The sequence below is a fragment of the Notamacropus eugenii genome, chromosome 3 (assembly GCF_028372415.1).
Source record: "Notamacropus eugenii isolate mMacEug1 chromosome 3, mMacEug1.pri_v2, whole genome shotgun sequence".
Taxonomy (NCBI): domain Eukaryota; kingdom Metazoa; phylum Chordata; class Mammalia; order Diprotodontia; family Macropodidae; genus Notamacropus; species Notamacropus eugenii.
The window spans coordinates 117745718-117766862 of record NC_092874.1 but is presented as its reverse complement, the minus strand read 5'-3'; the positions used below and the strand labels follow the sequence as shown (position 1 = coordinate 117766862).

Sequence of the window (21145 nt, the reverse complement as noted above, 5' to 3'; positions counted from 1 at the left end):
GGGGTGTTGTAGAGAGAAGATGTAGGTGCATGAAACATCAAGAAAATGAAACTAAAATGTATACAAGACGTGGAAGGGAAGAAGGAAGGAAGGAAGGAAGGAAGGAAGGAAGGAAGGAAGGAAGGAAGGAAGGAAGGAAGGAAGGAAGGAAGGAAGGAAGGAAGGAAGGAAGGAAGGAAGGAAGGAAGGAAAGAAGGAAGGAGTGGACTTATGGTCAGGAAGCTCTTCCTTTCTTAGGATTTTAGAATTTTAGGACTGGAAGTGGCCTTAGAAATTGCCTAGTTCAATTCTGTGACTTTATTGATACAGACAGAAGGTGAAGTTCAGAGAGACTGTGCTTCAGTTCACACCCTGCCTCTCATGCTTAATACCTGTGTTACAATGGACAAGTCATGTATTCTCCCTGGTCCTCAGTTTCCCCATATATAAACCAAGAGTATTGGACCAGATGGCTGCTGGGGTCTCCTCCAGGTCCAATGACTTATATGATCCTATGAAGCAAACTCCATTTCCCTAACATTCAAGCCCAGTGATCTCTCTCTGCTATTCAGTACTGCCTCTTTTCTCTCCTGAGATTACAGTCCTCCTAGCAGCACAAACACAAGATACTATACCTCCTGATTCCACACTGGACTTCACGACCAGACCATCAATGTCCCCATGGACACACCCAAGGTCTACCCAGGGCCCTCTGAGGAATCATTCTGATGTCTCAAACAAAATGTGCATCCTTCATTGTGATCACATTAGATCTTTCAAAATTCCTTGTCTACTGAAAAGAAAGATGACCTCATTTCTTAAGACTTTGTGCTGGCCTTGGAGATACTATAGTCCAACCACATCAGGTTTATAAATGAGGAAATGGAAGCTCAGAGATATATAGTGACTTGCTCAAAGAAATAAGTGACAGAGCCCCTTGACCACGTGGCCTAATCATTTGTATGTGGGTCAGTTCAGAACTTTATTGGTTTGAGCCAAAGGCCAGGGCAAAGCTTCCAGGGCAAAGGACAAAACAATGAAATCAGCCACTTATGTATAGCACCATTTCCTTCCAGGCCAGAGCTGGGAAGCAGATCCCCAGTGCCACTTTCCCCCCTCAAAGTTGTAAGACTTTCTAAGGAAGGCAGCTCCCTACTTTTTTTTTACAGGGCACCCTGAGCTTGGAAACGGCATCAGTCAACATTGGATCAGATTATTTCTCACTTGCAGTATTGCACAAAGAGGGAAAAATAATGCTGAACATTCTGTTCATGGAAGAAAAAATAGCAGCAGAAAACTGTCACATTGTTTGGTCTATTTTCAATTTCATTCTCAAGCCCTGGAAATATCAGTCTGCACAGGCAGGCCAGGGGAGGACTCTGGTTCCTGACAGATCGGTTTGGTACTAAGTTTCTTAGTGCTGGCATGAGGGAGGGCTAGCATTGACTAAGTTCACTTGTAGGGAGGGAAAGGGCAGCTTAATGGTTAGGATGCCAACTGGGATTCCCCAGCTCTGATATTCTGTGCTATGCTCATACTCATAGAGATGGAAAAGAAGGATCAACAAGTATTGATCTGAATGCCTACTGTGTGCCTCTGCTGTGTTAATGAGCTATTCTGTACCAGTACAATGGAGGCTGCATCAGTAGAGGATACCAAGAGATAGAATATGTTTATGTGTATATACACATAAACACATATGTACCTTGGATTTCAAACATAGTACATTTTTTGCTGTATTCCCTTTCTGATTTCTCAGATTAGGAGGGAAGCTTTGTGTGGGCACATCTGAAGGGCCACCCCAAAATGCAAAAGAAATGATCCTAAGTCTCAGGGTTAGATATGCATGCTCAACATTCATGAATACACACCGATGTACAAAAATGTTATACATAAAAGAGAAGCACCATGATATAGTGTACAGAGGGCCAGTTTGGGAGAAAGGAAGACCTGGTTCAGTTCCAGCCTCTGATATCCACTGGCTGTGTGACCCTGGGCAAGTCACTTAACTTCTCAATGCTCTAGGCAACTCCCTAAGACTATAAGTTGAGGAAAAAGTGCTAACCTGTATCAGAAGAGGGAGTTTTTTACTAGGAAATTACCTATGCCAGTAAAATCACAGTACTAGTCCCTATCCCTATGTACACATATACATATACATATGAGTATACATGTATAATATAATATTATTACAATAAAAATAATATAAGGTATTGTAAATAATATGCAATAGTATAATATTTATCTATAGAAATATCTCCCAAATATGTGCATATATTTCCACATATGAATTGGAGAGAGTATATGCTATATGTAAAATTATATTATATGTGTATATGTAACTATATATACATAAATGTGCATATACATACACATATATATATATATACATATGTGTATATATATATATATATATATATATATATATATGTATACATGTAGGAGAAAGAGAAAGAGACAGACAGACAGAGAGAATGATAGAGAAAGAGTCAGTCTCCCCAGATGGATTATAATCTTGAAGTCAAGAAGCATATCTTATAGCCCCTCTTGCAAATTAAGTTATGCCCTCAAAAATCTTTCTAATTTGAGAGATGTTACATATACAGAAGAGAGGCAGTGCAATGAGTAAAACAGATATTTGATTTGTAATCAAAGAATTTGGGTTCAGATCTTCACTCTTCTAGTTACTATTTAATTGACCTGGATCCAGACCCTCTCTGGAGCTCAGTTCTCTCATGTGTAAAAATGGGAATATTTGACTAAATGATCTTTAAGGTCCTTCACAAATTGGAATTTATAATCTCATGGAAAACTACATAATGATAAAAATTTGTGATTAAATCTCTATCATTATTGCTGGATGGATGGATTCATGGATGGATGGATGGATAGATGGATGGGTGGTAGAGATCCAAGTTGGAAGAGACCTTAGTAATGATCTAGTGCAGAGGTGTCACGCATATACTCACAACACTCCCAAATGCTCCTGAATAAGATTAAAATGTAACTGAGAAATATGTAACAAAAAATAGAAAAATACAATAAAACATAATGTCAATACATGACATTTCTAAGGCAATATAGGACCACAGGGATCCTTATGTCCAGTTTCCAGTGGCTCCCTTTCTATTTAAATTTGGCAGCACTGATCTAGGACAATCTCTATCCAAATGCAATAATCATTACCTCTACAACATGCCTGATAATTGTTCATCCATGCCTGGACACTATGCAAGCAAACTGTGTTATCCCATGACCCTGAGAAGTGGCTTAGCCTCTCCATGCCTCAGTTTCAACATATTAAAAATAGAACAGATGGACTTGATGGCCTCTAACTTGATGGTCTTCCAATTCTAAATCTACGATTCTATGAACCTATGACCTTCAATTACAGGGACCTTATTATCATATCAATGGGCATGAATATTCATCACATGAATATTGCATTTCTGTACCATTCTATCGCTAGGAAATTCTCCTTTTATTGAGCTGAATGATTACATAAGGAATACAACAGACAATGTGCTAGGGAGTTCAAAGAATGCTAGAGTGATCAGGGGAAGGGTTCATAGGGGAATGGGACTTAATGAATGAAGATAGGATTTAGACAGGAAAGAGAAAGGAATTCTAAGGTGGGGGGAAGAAAATGAGCAGAGGTTCAAGGCTGGGATTGATGATGATACATACAAAACACAAAGAGGAGGAGGAGACCAAGTATACTGAAAAGAAAGGTAGATGGTGCAGAGTAGAACTGGAAACAAAGTAGGTTCCCCTCAACTGGGAAATGTCTGAGCAAATTGTATAATGAGATATCATTGTACCATGAGAAATGATGAAAGAGATAGTTTCAGGGAAACCTGGCAAGATTTGTATGAACTGATGCAGAGTGAAGTGAGGAGAACCTGGAGAACAATGAAGACAACAAGAATAACATTGTAAAGACAAACAGCTTGGAGTGACTTTAGGAACTCTGATCAGTGCAGTGACCGATCGTGATTCCAGAAGACCATACATGAAGCATGCTGCACACCTCCTGACAGAGAGGTAATTAACACAAGATGCAGAATGAGATCTTCTTCATCTCCTCCTCCTACTACACCAACTTTTTTCATTGGAGAAGGGGGAGGAGGTGAAAGGCAGATAAAAATCATGTTTGATGACTGAAAAATTCAAATAAAAACACTAAGAGACTGGAGAGGATCAGAAGATGGCAATAGTAGTGATAACTGAATCAAAGGACTTAGAGTTGGAAAGATCCAGTGGTCCACTGGTCATTTTATTGATGAGGAAACTGAAATATTTCATGACTTACTACAGAACACTAGGGAGTAAGTAGCAGAGAGTGTGTTGGAACCCAATTTTCCTGACTCTGAATGTCATGAGCCTTCTACTACACTCTGAGGGTTTGAAAATAGAGTCTCCATACCTTTGCAGCAATACCTTGCCTTTCTGAGTTCTAGTATCTAGCAAACTCATCCAGTCAAGGACTGGGAGATAAGAAGAATGATTTCCAAACAACCAAAAAGTAGAAATGAATTCCATTTACTAAATTCACACCTTGTACTCACAAGAGAGAGTCCCTCTGGTCTTCACTCAGAGTCTATTTACTCTTCATTTTCACACAATTCAAACAACCTTCTGTATCTAGTTTAAAGGCCATGCAGTATAGTGGCAAGGTAAAGCTAAGAATGAGCTGGGGGAGGGGAGAAGGGCAGATCAATTAGCAGTCTGATTAAGTCACTTAACCACTCTAGACTTCAGTCTCTTCATCTAACAGAGGGACCATATCTGCTGTATGTATGTATGTATTTATATGCATGTGTGTGTGTGTGTATATATATATATATAGTGATATGTACACTATATATATACACACACATACATACGTATACATATACACATGATTCCACACAGAGTAAATATAGAACATAAGGGTCCAATGACAGAATATGTGTAAAATACTTCACAAACTTTAGATCAGTATATTAATGTCAGCTATTGTTATTATTCTGAGCACATCAAAAATTAGAAAAAGTAAATGAGAATTGGGGAGAGGGGCTGCTAGAAGCAGGAATGCTGACAGCAGTGGGACGTGATAACTGACACACTGACAGCAAGGAAGGAGAGAGAGAAACTATAAAAAGGAACTTGGAAAATATACCTAACACCAGGAGGGCATCTTTACAGGGACTGGGAGGCTTCCAAGGAAATTTTTCAGATGCTCATCTACAAGTTTTCAAAGTAGGGAGACTTTCTCCTGCTTTTCCCTCTCTCTAAATACATTTGTGATCTTCAATCAGCTGGGGGACCCAGTAGATAGAGTTCTGGGCCTAGAGTCTGGAAGACCTGAATTCAAATCCAGCCACAGACACTAGCTGTGTGACCCTGGGCAAATCATTTAACCTGTCTGCCTCAATTTTCTCATCTGTAAAATGGGCGTAATAATAGCACATAGCTCTCAGGGCTGTTGTGAGAATCAAATGAACATAGTAAACACTATAGAAATGTTAGTAATTATTAGAATTATTACATGCACTCATATGTGACTACACACATTCTAATATACAAGGATGAAAGTCAGTGGACAGACCTTTCTGATTTCCATAATATTTTAAGTATTTATATGGTTAGTGTCACCTAAACTTATTTCTGGTTTCTTGCATGCTTTCAGATATCCGTTCTCAGTCTGGTCAACTTTAATTGTAAAGTAAGGAAACTGATCAACAAGGAGAAATAGTCAATGACTCCCCAGGACTCACAAACAGAAAAAGACCAGTTCATATGTGGTCCCTAACTCTTTTGGATTCTGTCCCATAAAACTGTCTCCGGTAGAAAGCTAATCATCCACTCATGACTTCCCCTTGTGCCACTAAAGGGCAAAAGTTGCTGAATAAGCTGGTGAATATATAGTCTCCTGGCTGACTGTTAAAGGGAATTCGGTCGGTGGGGGCTCATATAACATAATAGTAGGCTCCTGGACCCACAGAGCACCCTCGAGATTGAGGGCAAGTGCAGCCTAGGAACGTGATCTGTAAAATAGTAAGGGCCAATCTAGGGAGGTACCCTGTAGGGAACAAATAAACACAAAATAAGTAAATAAAATAAGGAAAAATACTTTGAGGGGGATAAGAACATTAACAAACATAGACATAGACATGTAAATATCTATGACATTATCCCTGTGGTGACAACAACCCTCGTGCAGTGTATGTAGCATGTTGTTTAGATGAGGCCATAGCCCAGAACACACTCCAAAAGCTAAAGCTACTTTTGCCATGAGAAATTCCAAGTGTTATCTCAACTGTTTTGATTAACCATGCTGAACCAAAAGAGTGTGCCATTCAACACCTGGCACATCCAGAGGTCAATGAGTGAAGGATGGCCGACTATTACATGATATAGGGAAGGAAAGAAGGGAGGGAGGGAGGAAGGAAGGGGTTTTTTTGCATTTATTCATATACGAAATGGTGGTGACTTAGGATAACAGGATTACTGAGAACTGAAAGGGACCTTAGAAGCCATTTAGTCTAACCACATTATTTTATAGATGAGATGCCCTGAGAGGTTATGAATTAACCATCACACTGTGGTAGAACTGTAAACTAGCTTTCTTTCTCTCTAAATTCAGTGTACACTGTGCCCACTGCTTCCAGTGAGATCCCTAAAATTCGCCCTTCAGTATTTTAAAGCCTCTGAGATTGTACCAGTGTAGGCAGATGCTCCATAGCTATCCACTTCTCATCCTGTTCAATTCTTACCTTATGTGTTTCCTTTATCTAAATACTTTGATACATGAATACCATCAAGATAAATTTGTTTTATAGTTTGTATCCTAATAATTGTTATGCGATGACATGTTCACACTCATAAAACATACTGGCTCTGTAGAGATAGTCAGAGATTACTTAGTAGCATATAGTTTCTATGATAAAACCCCAGCTGGTCCTAACTCTTTGTAAGGAAAGGGGAGTGGGAATATGGCTCTGTTATCTCACCCCACTTCTACCAGGGCCTTTGTGGGTGTCCTTGACTCATTCACTCCATCTTTTTGGTGATCCCTATTAACCCACCTTTGAAAGATGCAGGTATAGAACAGCCCATAAGCACAGTGAAAAACAAACCCAAACAACCCTTAGGCGGGCCAGAATGCCACTGTATCTAGGTTTAATAATGACATTGTCATCACTCCCAGAGATGGCCCTGAGCCTATTCTCACAACTGGCTGCATTTTCACTGGGACCCTGGCTTCTAAGGTCTTGACAGCTGACTGTGTGACTGTAAAGGCATGAACTGAGCTTGCAGTCTGCCTCTAGCCAGCCTCCAGTGGACAGCCTCCTACATGGCAGCAGGGGTAATTCTTCACGTCTGTATTCTTGCTAAAAAGGACTCATCATGAGCCCCTTACCTGGAAGGGTCCATGACTTGCCCCAAACCCCCTGGCTACGTAGTGAGGCATTAGACAATACTAGAATCCAAGAATTTTGTGTATCCTATCAACAAAGGATACAGAGTAATGGGAGCCTTAGAAGTTATCTGGGAGCTCAGCTCCCTCTTCCATCCACCCTTCTTTCCCCCTTCCCCTTACACTGGCATTCTTTCTCTACCTCACATATAACTCAATCTCCAGAATTTTGCCTTGGCCATCCCCCAAGTCTAGAACACCCTCCCTCTTCAGCTCTGACTCCTGGCTTCCCTGACTTCCCTCAAGACTCAACTCAAATTCCACCTTCTGTAGGAATCTTCTTCCTTTCCCCCAGCTAGTACCTTCTCTCTAAGACGACCTTCCATCTATACTTGTATATATCTAGTATGTACATAGTTATTTGTATATTGTCTCCCAGATTGGAACGTAAGTTCTTTTGGGGCAGGGATATTTTTTTTTTTTTTACTTTTTGCCTTTCGTTGTTTACCTTCCTTCCCTCCCTTCCCCCATTGCCCCCCTCCCACCAGCAATGCCTGGGCACATAGTAATTGCTTAATAAAAGTTTGCTGAATAACTGACCAATGGAATCCAGTTGGGAGCCCAGGTCCGCTAACGCTAAATCCAACATTCATTCCATTGGACCAAGCTGTCTCTCTAACACCAGCAAGTTCTTTTATTAATGGGAGTGAGGGTGGGAGAAGTGGTAATAGTCCAGGTGATTTGAAGATATCAAGAGGAGGCAGAGTCATAACTTTTTGCACCTGGGGAAAGTGACTAAAGTGGAAGAGAGAGAAAGACTTAAAAGGAAGGGTCACTTGAGGTAGCTACTGAAAGGAGAGAGTGTATCCCAGGATGTCTCTGAGGGACTGGCTATCACTAAAGAAAGAGGGCCTGTGGGATGGTGAGTAGGAGAAAGAAGTACATCTCAGTGAAGACCAGAACCTAGATGTTGGGGGTGGTGGTGAGACCAGGCAAGAGAGGAATTAAGGTATAATGGAAATTTGGATATGGTGCTTTCTATGCCCTCTAAATTTCCCAGATGTAGAAGGGAGAAAGTATGGCCCAGGTCAAGGTCAGTCACCTGACCAGGAAGGGTTAGACAAAAGAGAAGCTGGGAGAGGAAGAATGTGCATCCTCCATAATACCGCCAGTAACCTAAATTTTCTGCCCTGTGAAAAGGCCCTTTGGCCTATAGGTTACACCTGTGGAAAAAGGTATTTTCATTATTTCCTAACTTTTCCTTGGTTTCAAATAGTTGTTCAATTAGTTATTTCTGTCCTGTCTTTCTCTTCGTTGTAAACAATGCAAAAGTCAAAACAAAGTCAAGTGCAAGTCATGTCATCATTTCTCTGATGGCATGGTCTTCAGCAACAAAGGATGAATGTGATCCTGCCAGTAGATGCAGCTGGCTGAATGTTAGCTGGGTAACTCACCTCCTGCTCTCCTGTCTGCCTCCTCTTCCCCTTTCTTCTCCTCTCCAAAGGAAGATGGCCAAAGGATGCCCAGTTGACTTGGCTTTTACTGGCTCCTTTCCTACTTCCCTCCCCTCCTCTCCCCTCCCTTCTGTCCTGTCCCAAAACCTTAAACCTATGGCACTCTGAAACTGGGACTCCATTGGGGCCCTGCCTGAGGGCTCCTGTGGACACTCCTAGCTTGAGAGTGATTATCAATAGTAACTGTTGTTGTTTCCCACCCAGCCTGATGTCTTTCTTTTTCTAGACCTCGTTAAAGGGGCCATGCCCTGGCTACTTCTTAAACAAGCCTATTCAATGAATTGGCGTTGTCTCACCCTAAATGAGTGCCTGCAAAGACCTTGGCCTAAAGGGCCCAAGGTCTCCCAGTGCATCCTGAGTCATCTCCAGTCATCCTGAGGAATATCAGGTCTCTGGATTCAGATGACTTTGGAGGAGAAGTGAGGCTGGTGACCTGCACAGCCCTCCCTCACTCAACACAAAGTCAAGTGCAAGTCACGTCATCATTTCTCTGATGGCATGGTCTTCTTTGGCAATGAAGGATGAACATCAAGTATTATTAACCAACCCACACTGAGCAGTGGTCATGTATCTTCTGTGAACCTATGCTTTTATCCAATCTAGCTTTAAAAAAAAGAAAAGAAAAAGAAAATCCTTCTACTAAGCCCTACGAACGATATCTTTTCCAAGCTGCCAAGATTATCTTCATCCCAAAGTACAAATTAGGGAAGGAAAAGTAAAGTGGGTGAGGGAGGTTTAAAGGAGGAAAAGGGGGGCTATAATAAAGCTCAGCAAATATTTGGGTGAAGGGAGAAGTCTGGGCACAGGGGCATTGGAATAGTAGGATCTGGGTATCATCAAACTTTAATTTCTAGTTAGGAGCATTGGCCAGGTCAGGTGACATGTTATAGTCTTGTGTGGTTTTCCAGACACAAAACATAAATCATCTCCCCTTTCACCTATAACTAATCTTTTTTTTTTTTCCCTTGCCATGTCAGCTAAATTCCAGAACTGGCTTGGGTTTAAATGGGGACTTTTGTTCCTTTCTGGTCTTATCTACTCTCTCCCTTCTCAGGATCTTCTCCCTCCCTTCAAGGAGGCTGTGGCTTCAACACTGGCCAGCAGGCTCTGAAAGGCTGGCTTGCTGTTTGACGCTAGGCCCCTGGCCAAGTCTGTGTGGGTTGGGTTGGGAGCTCGTGGAGGGGGAAGGTTGGGAAAGATCGAGGTTTCTGGTCTACCAAAAGGAGGCAAAGGAACAGTCAGCTCCGGAGCAGGGCCCCTTTGGGCATTCCTCCTTCCCAGAAAACTGCCTCCCCATTTCAAAAGTAGTCATGGGAGTCTGTCACAGATCCTCACTTTGCTCCCAGAGGGGACCAACTCATCAAGTAGAACCATCTGGGGAGGATTAATTAGAGCCATACACAGGGTGAGGATGAGCGTCCAGGCAAGAGACAGCTGCCAAAGGGACTGATCTGTGGCAGCTGTGGTTTGGTGAAGAGATCAGTGGAGTGGCAGTTCAAGAGACCTACATGGCAGTCTCAGTTCTGCCACTGAGTCATTGGCTAGGCAAGCCTATGAGTCTCTAAAAGTGTTTCTACAGATATTGTTTGTTTTGACATGACAGTTATTTCTCAATATAACCTCTTCTTGCCCTTCACTCATTAGGACTGAACCTTCCTTTCCAAAAAAAGAAAGGCAATTAAATAAAAACAATCAATAATACCCTGACCTCATCTGACAATGTTTCCAACATTCTGCTCCCATAGTCCCCTACCTCTCTCTACCAAGAAGAGGAAGGCCCATTTCTCTTCTCCTGATCTTGTGATTATTTCTATGAATTTTAAGTATGATTATAAACAGGGATATCCTGGAGTCAGTTTATATCAGTTCCCAAGAGTTAATTATTAACTTTTTTTAGCATGGGCATTTATACTTCTGCCAATGAGGGCTTGATTTATTGTTTTGTTAATTTATAGACAATAAAATGATTGGGAAAATGTTAACAAGATAGACTAAATTTAAGAGTGTGTCCTACATTTTTCAGGGAGCTAGTTTTTAAACAGTTACCAGTGCATCCCTGAGTATCATTACTCTATGAAAGAGCTAAGAAGTGAGAGTTTATAGTCATAGACTATTAGAGCTGGAAGACATTTTAAAGATTAAGTATTTCTCTCTCTCTCTCTCTCTCTCTCTCTCTCTCTCTCTCACGCACGCACGCACGCACACACACACACACACACACACACCATTTTAAGGACAAAAATCTAGGGCCCACAGAAGAGGTATGACTTGTCCAAAGTAACACAGTAAGTTAAATCAGATCTAGAACCCAGATCTCCTGACTCTCTCAAGTCATTCATTGTTCTCCATTCTCCATCATTTATTTCTCCCTCTCCTTTTGTTTCCATAGGTCCCTAAGCACCTAAGTGACGCAGGATAGTTGAGATTCCCATGGGAAATCTAAATGGAGGTTCTCACCCTAAATCACTTCTGGGGCCCTCATCTTATGTAACTCTATAGAAGGCTGACATTATATATCTGTGGGAATCATTTATGACTCAATGGAAACAGTTCTGGATTTAGTCACAGGATTCCAAGGTTAGGGAGGTAGGAGCAGAGTCAGGATTTGGATCTGGGTTTGCTAAAGAAATATGTTGTTCTTTTCCCCCATGCCACAGCTGCTGCTGACCAGTCCGTTCAGGTTCAAATCTTGCCTCTTTCACCCACAAAGAATGTTCTGAGAGGATGCCCATCCACTAGGGAATGGCTGAACAAGTGGTGGTATATGATTGTAATGGAATATTTTGTACTATAAGAAATGATGAGCAGGATGACTTAAAAACAACAACAACCTGGGAAGACTTACATGAACCGATGCAAAGTAAAGTGAGAAGAACCAGTAGAACATCGTACACAGTGACAGCAATATTGTACGATGAAGAACTGTGAATGACTTAGCTACTCTCAGCAATACAGCAATCTGAGACAATTCCAAAGGACTCATGATGAAAAATGCTGTCTACCTCCAGAAAAAGAACTGATAAAATCTGAATGCAGATTGAAGCATTCTGCTTTTTACTTTCTTCATTTTTTTCATGGTTTTTTTGTCTGTGTCTTTTATCACAATATGACTAATATGAAAATATGTTTTTCATAATTGCACATATATAACCTATATAAAATTGCTCACTGTCTTAGGGAAGGGTAAGGGTGGTAGGGAGGGAGAGGTTTGGGAACTCAAAATTTTAAAAATGAATGTTAAAAATTGTCTTTATACGTGATTAGTGAAAAAATACATTATTTTAAAAAAGGAATATCTTTAGAGTATCCTAAGCACCACAACTCAACTTTTTTTTTTTTTTTTTGCCTCAAATTCCCTCAGATGTAAAGGTAATATAGAACTGTGGGGAAATGACTAATGATGCAAGAATACACCAAAACCTTCCAGTGTTAGAATTCTCCCCATTTTGCAAAAGAACAGATGAAGAAATACCTTGTCTAACCCTAGAGTTAAATTACAAGGCAGAAACAAGAGAGGATATTGACACTTAGATATAATGCACCATAAAACTCTAACAATAACTGATTAATAATCTCTCCGTGGGATCTTAGACTCTTCAAATTGGAAGGGGGTGCTCTGGGATGGAGGTTTGCCTGCGTTGCTCCAAAACACTTCTTAGTGCAGCAGGAACCACCTTAAAATGTAATTGCGAAATATTTAATAAAATAAATAAATAAAAATAAAATAGAATAGATTGTGTTAATATGTGATTTTCTAAGTCAATATGTGGCCTACATGGATCTTTATGAACAGTTTAGTGGCCTCTGTTTCTATTTGAGTTTGACATCATTGATCTAGAACAGTTCCCTCATTTTACAGAAAAGAAAACTGAGCCCCCAGAGATAGCATGTGATTCACTTAGAGTGTCTCACTAAAAAGAGTTTCTGGTGTATTTCTTTCAATAATGGCATTTCGTTTGCTGACACTATGATGTAACCAGCATTTGCAAGGGTGTCTCATCTAATTCTCCCTCCCCCTCCCCCCCCACACAGACACTGTGGAACTCTTTAGAATTGAAAGAGACTGTTCAGTCAATTCAATTAAACAATTGGTCAACCAATCTAGATTCTCTCATCATTCCTGAAATGCTTCCAGGATGGGACAAATTTCAGATGTAGTGGACAGAATGATGGGCGTGGAATAAGGAGAAATCTGGGTTCAGTTCCTATTTCCTACACTGACAAGGTATGAATTTAGGACACTCATCCCCTTTGAGCCTCAGTTTTTTCACCTGTAAAATGAAGATAACAACATCCCTAGTAGTTACCTCATAGAGTTTTCCTCGGGACTATACCTATGACTTTATTGGCATGGGAAACTTTGGATAAGGAAATTATCTCTAGCAAAATGCAAATCTGTACCTGCTTTGCGACGAACTTTTTTTAAAAAAAAACATTATTATATATACATTTCAATATGATTGACTTACTTTCAATCCTAGGTGTTTTATTCATTTAAAGACTTCATTCTGGGAAGGGGTTCATAGGTTTCACCAGACTGTCAAAGGGGCCCATGACACATAATAGGTTCAGACCCCTTGTCTTAGAAGGTTTCCTGAGGCACTGAGAAATGAGGCCATTTGTTCAGGCTCACACAGCTAAGATGTGTCAGGGATGGGACTTGAACTCAGGTCTTCCTAACCTGAACCTGACTCTCTCTTCTTTACTGTTAAGCTGCTTCTACTCTCACTGATTTCGTGAGGATACAATGAGATAATGCATATAAAATCCTTCCTAAACCTTAGAGTGCTATCTATTAATATTATCATTAGCTAGTAATGTTGTCATTCACTTAATTTTCATCTCACTTTCTCGGCTGTGCCTGCCATCCGATACTAAAGAAAAGTTTGAAAGGCTCCTCATTGGCTTCCAGACCTCTGGGGAGCCCTAGCCTCCTTTCCAAAAGTGGGGGAGAAAGGAAGGTAGCTCAATAGCCAAGACAGAAAGGTCAGAGATCAGAACTCTTTAGCATCCTTCTGTTGACTTCCTGACCATATGTGGGTAACACAGACCTATTAACCCTCCAGGTACCTCACTATACAATCTCAGGAAAAGAGGAATATGCTCCAATGGAAGTAAATAGTAGAGACAAAAATTTGGGTGGTAGGTGGCACTTCAATACAATAAAACCATCTAATGAGCATTTACTATGTTCAAGACACTTTGCTAGAGGCTAGGCTTATGAGGACAAAAATGTGGAAACCATCCTGTGTCCATTCTGCTTAGGGACATGTACATGTGCAAGAGTTAGAGTCCAAACAATTCCCCAATCAGGACAGTTGGTCAGGAAAACCCAGGATGCAAGTATAGAAAGTAAGAGAGAGATAACGTTACTGTAAAGAGTCATCTACCTCCTTCATGGTCCTATAAAGTACAAAGGGAGAAAAAGGATATTGAGGTTCTTCAGTGCTGAAAATGTAAGTTGCCTTGGTCACCCATGACCTTTCATGTGTGCCTTCCAACCATGGTACTCTTTTTTTTTTTACATTCATTTTTTAAAAATATCTCTCGCTTTCTCCCCCACACGCTGAGAAGGCAAGCAACATAATACCTATTAAACAAATGAAGTCATGCAAAACATTTCCATATTAGCCATGCTGAGAAAAAAAAACAAGAAAAATAAAGCAAAAAAAATGTTTCATCTACCTTAAGGGTTCATCAGTTTTCTGTGTGGAGGTGGATAACATTTTTCATCAGGAGTCCTTTGGAATTTTTGTGATTCGTTGTATCACTGAACTCTTTCCATGAATGTTATGTAAGTATTTGTGGGAGAGAGTATTCCAAATCTATTTTGGCTATTGTTACTATCGTGTCATTTAAATAAATGCTCTTGCTTTGAGCTACCTAAACAATCTCCTGGCTGGCTGTTAAAGGGAAGTTCAACAGTGGGGGCTCATATACCATAATAGTAGGTTGCTGGACCCACAGAGTACCCCTGAGCTTGACAACAAGTGCTCCCTGGGGAACTAGATCTGCAAAATAGTGAGTGCCAACTTAAGGAGGTACCTGATACCCCTATATAAATATGTGATAAATGCATCACAAAAAAGTAAATAAAACATGTAAATAAAAATAATTTGAGGGGGATAAGAACATTAGTAACCATGAGGAACAGGGAGGCACTCATATCTCTGTACTTCCTCAAGCCATCTCCCAATAGGTGAGCAAAGTAATTGGGAAGGATTCAGCTCCATTAAATACCATCAAACCGCTGGGTTCTGATCTGCCTTTTTTAGCCATGGATAGCGGACGACCATTCTGGCTAGGCCTCCACAAACAGGCCTGGATTGATAGATCTAGAGAGACGTGTATTGACTTTTTGTTTATCCCCTGTGTCCTCTCACTGCAGATTCACCCCTGTGATGAGAGAGGAGCTCATTACCTCTGCCCTGCCTGACCCTTCCCAGAACATAGGACTAGAAGGACCTGTTCCTTCCTAAGCATTTCCCAGTGTGGGTGATCCACTGATCAGTGGAGACATGGATGGAACTGACATGAATTGTCAGGGTAACTGCATGTATTGCCATGGTGATTAGTACAGGATGGTTCATCAATCCCATTTTATATTGCAAAACATGTGTTTATACAGCCATTGATCCAGCACAGTGGATTCCCTCCAGGGCAAGTAATGCTTTATCTACAAAGTCCCAAGCTCTGAGCAGGTCCCACATTCCTGTGTGCCTCCAGGGACACATCCATCTTGCTTTATTCGTATTACTGGGGATGTATCTATCAATACATGGCTCCTTGTCTGGACTGCTAGTATCCTTCTGGAGAGCTAAGGGGAGGTGAATCCCATCCTTTCCCCAGAGTTGCCTTTCTGGAAGAGACTTAGCACTTCACAAATGTGAAATGTTAACACCACCAGTAGCCGGTGTTATGGTCCCTATTGCATCATGGTCATTCCAGGACAAAGATCAAAACCTGAGGTTTTCCCATGAGAAATACAATTTATCCTTACACATGTCCTTGAGAAAATCTTATTCTAAATAGCTTTACAAAGCTGAAACATGAAACAAGTAAGCACTTTAAGAATCTTAACAAATGCTGGCTTTTGTAGGTTTTTCTTAGCATAGCTGTTCTTTAGGGTTAATGTTGAAACAAGCTAGTGGCCTTGGATTTGGACAATTGCAGCTGAATAACCAAATGAAGTAGTTAAGTCACTCTATAAAACAAGCAGTACTTTAAAAGAAGGACAGAGAATGGAGGAAGTGTCAGAGTTCTTCTCACAATAAGGATTTTTGCTTATGGAAGCCATGTCATCAAGCCAGAAACAAATCTCCAGGGGTAATGAATGTTCTGTTGAAAGGTTGCATCCTAAATTCTACTTCTAGTATTATTTTTATATTGTTTTCCTGTTTTATTTCATGTTCCCCAGGACAGGTTCATTTTTATCTCAGTATGCCCAAAGACTTGCATAGTTAACGCACACAGTAGGTATCTTTAAAATGTTAGTCATTTTCAGTCCTATCTCTGTGACCCCATTTGAGGTTTTCTTGGCAAAGATAACGGACTAGTTTGCCACCTCCTTCTCCAGCTCATTTTACAGATACGGAAACTGAGGCTAGCAAGTTTAAGTGACTTGCCCAGGGTCACACAGCTAGTAAATAACTGAGACTGGGTTTGAACTCATAAAGATTAGTCTTCTTGATTCCAAGCCCAACTATATTATCCTCCCTGATTCCAAATCTCGCTGCCCTTCTTTCAAACAATGCACACACATCAATTGATTGATTTATAAATTCTCCCTTCCAAACAAACTGGCCTACTAACAGTTCTATCTCCCACCTCTGTTATCTTTGCATCGGTTGTTTCTGTCATTGAAAAGTATTACCTCCTTAGAATCCTTAGCTTCCTCAAGGCTTAACTCCTATACTTGGCTTTTCCTAATCCTTACCCCAAGACCCCTCCCCCCACCACTACACACACACACACACACACACACACACACACACACACATATCCCTTGTTATTACTCTCCCTCTCAAAATTTCATTTTATTATGTATTCATATACAGTTTTTATTTACCTATATGTTATAACCCCTATTAAAATATAAACATCTTGAGGACAAGGGCTATTTAATTGTTAACTTTGAATCTAGAATGCCCTACACCCAAAAAGTGCTTAATGAATGTTGGTCAGATTGAATTATATTGGTCCTGTGTACTTATGTCCTATGGACCCTGGTCATTTCATGGAGACTTCCCTGACTACCTCTGTCCCCATGGTTCTCTCCCTTGGCATTAACTACCATTGACCATTAGCTTTAGAAGGGATAATGGGGGTCATTCATTTCACAGAAGTGGCTGGGTCAAAGCTAAGGATTCAAGCCCACATCTTCTGACTCCAAGCGCTAGTTGTTTTTAATACTACACCATTATTTTGGCATGCAACGAAATCATGCCTTGTCCTGTTTCTCAGTTTCATGTGTGTTGTCTTGTTAACCTCAGTAAGAATGTTTGATCCTTGAAGAGTATCCTGCTGTTTGTACTTTTTTTTAATTTCCCCATCAGGCACAGCACAATGCCAGACAGGGCAAGGTATTCAATACATATCAGTTGTAAACACTCAGCTCGTGAGGTGACAGGCACAGTGGACTTGGAGCCAGAATGCTTGGGTTCAATCCTCAACTCCACTGTTCACAAGCCATGTGAACTTAAAGAAGTCTTTGGACCCCTCCGAGTCTCAAGAAAGGATACTTATCAAGCAGTAATAATACCTACCTGTCTCATAAGGTTAGGAAGATCCAAGGACTTGATATATTTAAAATATTTTATAACAGTAAAACACTGTGGAAATGTATGTTATTATCATTTCTGCTGTTGTTGCACCGAATAGAAAGGATTCTCACATTGGATAGAAATTTAAACTAGTTGATTCCTTAAGGTAACTTCCAAGCTAAGATTCTCTGATTATATGAATTCTCTCCTTTGAGCTTTGGCTCAAACAGTCACTAAATGAATAAAATAGGAATTGTTCCCTTCCTGAAGTCATTGAGTATGGGTTTAAAAAATGCAGAACTAAAATTCCTTGAGGAAAAGTAAATGTTTGATGATCAGAGACATTACTAGGGTAGGACAGCAGGACTTTTGCCATGGGGGTACAAGCATGTAAAAAGTACTGCCATCCTAAGATATGCTTATTCTCCCAAGTAATTGCACCCACCTCACCCCCAGCTGCCAGATGTAGTCAGTCCTTTAGTAGCTCAGAAATCTCACAGTGCCATATGACATACTTTTTCTCCTTCAAGGCAGCACCTCAGGTAAAGTCTCTCCTGTCCTATCCACCCTCCCCTACGAAAAATGGTAAGTTGTGGATCTGGAGATTATCAATAGTGTTTTAAGTGATTTTAAATGACCAGGAATATTTTCTTAAGATCCCATATTTATATAACACTTTAAGGTTTATCAAACCTTCTCCTCACAACAAGCCTATAAGATATTATTACCATTTTATAGATGAGGAAACTGAGGCACAGAGGTATCAATCTCACAACAGTTAAGTGTCAGAGCCAACATTCAGATGCAGATATCCTGACTTCAAGTTCAAAATTCTTTCTACTACATCACTCTGATATCTCTTTCTTTTCTTCATGCAATCTTTGCCAAATTCATTGCTCCTTGTGGAAACTCAGCAATGCCAGGCCAGCAGGTAATAGGGTTGGCATGTAGAGCCATAACTATGGTGGAGTAGCAGAGGCTTTTTCCCAGGGTGCCAAACTTAGAGAGTCCTGGAAGCACTTGTCCTCCCTCAGTGACATGTAAACAACTGAACCTAGTTAACAAGAACAAATTAGTTAAAAGTCACCTACCAGATGGCATATTGGAAGTGGCCTGCTCTCTGCTGCTGGTATATTAGAATGTCTCTCTCCCTCCCTGTCTCCCACCTGAGGACCTGTTTCATCCCATTTATCTAGGGCAAATTGATACCTGCCCTAGGAACAACAATTTCTAGCTATGGTTCTGGCTACATGATGTCTAGATTATTCATGTGACTTACACCCCCTGAACATATGAGTCCAGTGGGCTTTACTCTCCTTTGCAAATGGAGGTTGAAGGCCTCTACAAAGCCAGCATCATACAGCATGAACAGTGGAGACATTATAAGCTATAAGCCTCAACAATTCCTTTCTTTGCCGATACTCAAAGAGTTTTCTCAGTATTGCCTCTGTACATCATCCCAGCATCCCTAGAAGGAAAGCAATGGGTAGAGACAATTCTCCTATCTTACTGAACAGTGACTTGAAGTCTTGAAATTTGAAGTGACTTGCTCTGGGGCAGGCAGCTGACTACCAGCACAGCAGGGAGCAAGACCCCAAGCTAGTACTCTTTCCCCAAGCTATCAGGCTTTTTCATTCACTGGAGTAATTGCTGTGATTGTCCTTGTTCCAACCAACAATGAATAGCTTTGACAGTAATAGCTGATCTACAGTACTTGAGAGGCCTCTGCTTGGGTGAAAGAAGCCAATCATTTAAGTATATTGGTTCCTTGGAAGAGGGACAGGTAGAAGGCCTTGCAGTTGCTGGAAAAGTCTTTCCAACTCCTGCTGCTTTCCCCAAAGAATGAAGCAACAACATCAATGAATCCATTTCCCCAAAACCTTGAGCACACATACCAGGAATCATTCCTGTCCGTTGACATATAAGAAAAATCTAGGATTGGAAATCTACCCCTTCTGACTCCCATGCTCCAGCATCAAAGCATCAGGCCACAAAACCCCTGACAATTCCGTTACTGGGGACAAACCGTATCCCCCGCAGTACCTCTTGGAAACAATTGCCACTACTCAGTTATTATCATCCCCATTTGTGTTTGTCCTTGGTCCCATATCACTGTCATGGATTAAAGATGCACAAAGGGCGTTAATGCAATGGGGAGTTTAGAAATACAGAATTAGAAAAAGAGAGCTCTTGCACTCCAGCAGCACAAGCTTAATGCATTCCAATCTGGCTCAAAAAAGGGGCCGTTTAACTTCTAATCAACAAATTGCTCAGTTTGTCCAAACAACTCCACCATCATTTCCCAGTGAATGAAAACACATAAGTTCTCCTAAAGCCTGGGGATCCATCAACCCCTTTACCTCCTTCTCTGGAGCCCAGCATCACACACCTACAGCCAAATGGAGAACATGCTTCACCTGTCATCTCTCCATCCTCTGCTGGTCCACCCAGGAACCTTTTCAGAGGCACCAGAGGGACTTTCAATGTTTCCTTTACAAGACTGTAAACAATGAGCCACACTTCAGGCCATCATTACTTCTTGTCTTGACTATTGCAAGAGCCTCCTAATTGGTCTCCCTGCCTGGAGTCTTTCCCCTTTCCAATCTATCTGCCACGCAACTGACAAAATGATTTTCCTAAAGTATAGGTCTAAACATGTTACTTGCCCACGCAGTAAATCCCGCAATGGCTCTCTGTGGTGTTTAAGGTCAAACAGATGATTTGTTTACCTTTTAAAGTCCTCTCTTCTTGACTACAACCTACCTTTCCAACCTAATTAGACACTACTTCCCTTCTTGCACTAGGCAAGCCAAACTAACCTCATTATCTTGCACATGTAACACTTCATCTCCTATTGCCACACCTTTGCATTGGCTATCCCTCATGCCTGGAATGCCCTCCCCACATCACCTTGGCCTCTTAGAGTCCCCTTTGTTCCTTCAAATCTCTTCTCAAGCAATACCTTCTATCCTAAGATTTTCCTGAGTCCCCTAGCTACTACCAACTCCCCCCCAAAAAATTTAGCTTGTATGTATTTGGTTTTTATTTATATGTAGTCATTTATGTATACGTTGTCTCCTTTGAAAGAACATAAGTTATTTGAGGACTGGTATTGTGTTATTTTTGGTTTCGTAACCCTAACACCTATCATAGTACCAGACACATGGTGAGCCCTTCCCTAATAAAGACCAACTGACCGATTGGTTGATAATGGAGATTTTATGGTTCTTCTTCTCACTCCTTATCTTAATCTACCGAAGTAGCAAAGCACAGAAAAAGAAGTACTGGGTTTGGAATCAGAAGATCTGAATTCTTACTGGTCCTAACACTTACAAAACACATTGCCTTAGGTAAGTCATTTCACTTCCCTCTCAGATCTTCAATTTCCTCATCTGTGAAACGCAGTAGTGTGCTGGAGATACCTTCTATAGGCTTGGGAGAGCCAAGCTTTCTGTGACAGCATTTATGCCTTGGTGATCAACAAATAC

At 40.9% G+C, this 21145-nt stretch overlaps 1 protein-coding gene and 1 long non-coding RNA gene across 2 annotated transcripts in view; one reads left to right on the top strand and one right to left on the bottom strand.

Annotated features, from left to right (window-relative positions):
• Positions 1 to 21145, bottom strand: part of PLXNA4 (plexin A4) — a 564470-nt gene that overhangs the window by 399679 nt on the left and 143646 nt on the right. The gene's annotated exons all lie outside the window — the stretch shown is intronic.
• On the top strand, positions 8105 to 12625 carry LOC140533233 (uncharacterized). The gene is made up of 2 exons (XR_011976849.1): positions 8105 to 8303; positions 11553 to 12625. It is a non-coding gene; the product is annotated as an uncharacterized lncRNA (long non-coding RNA).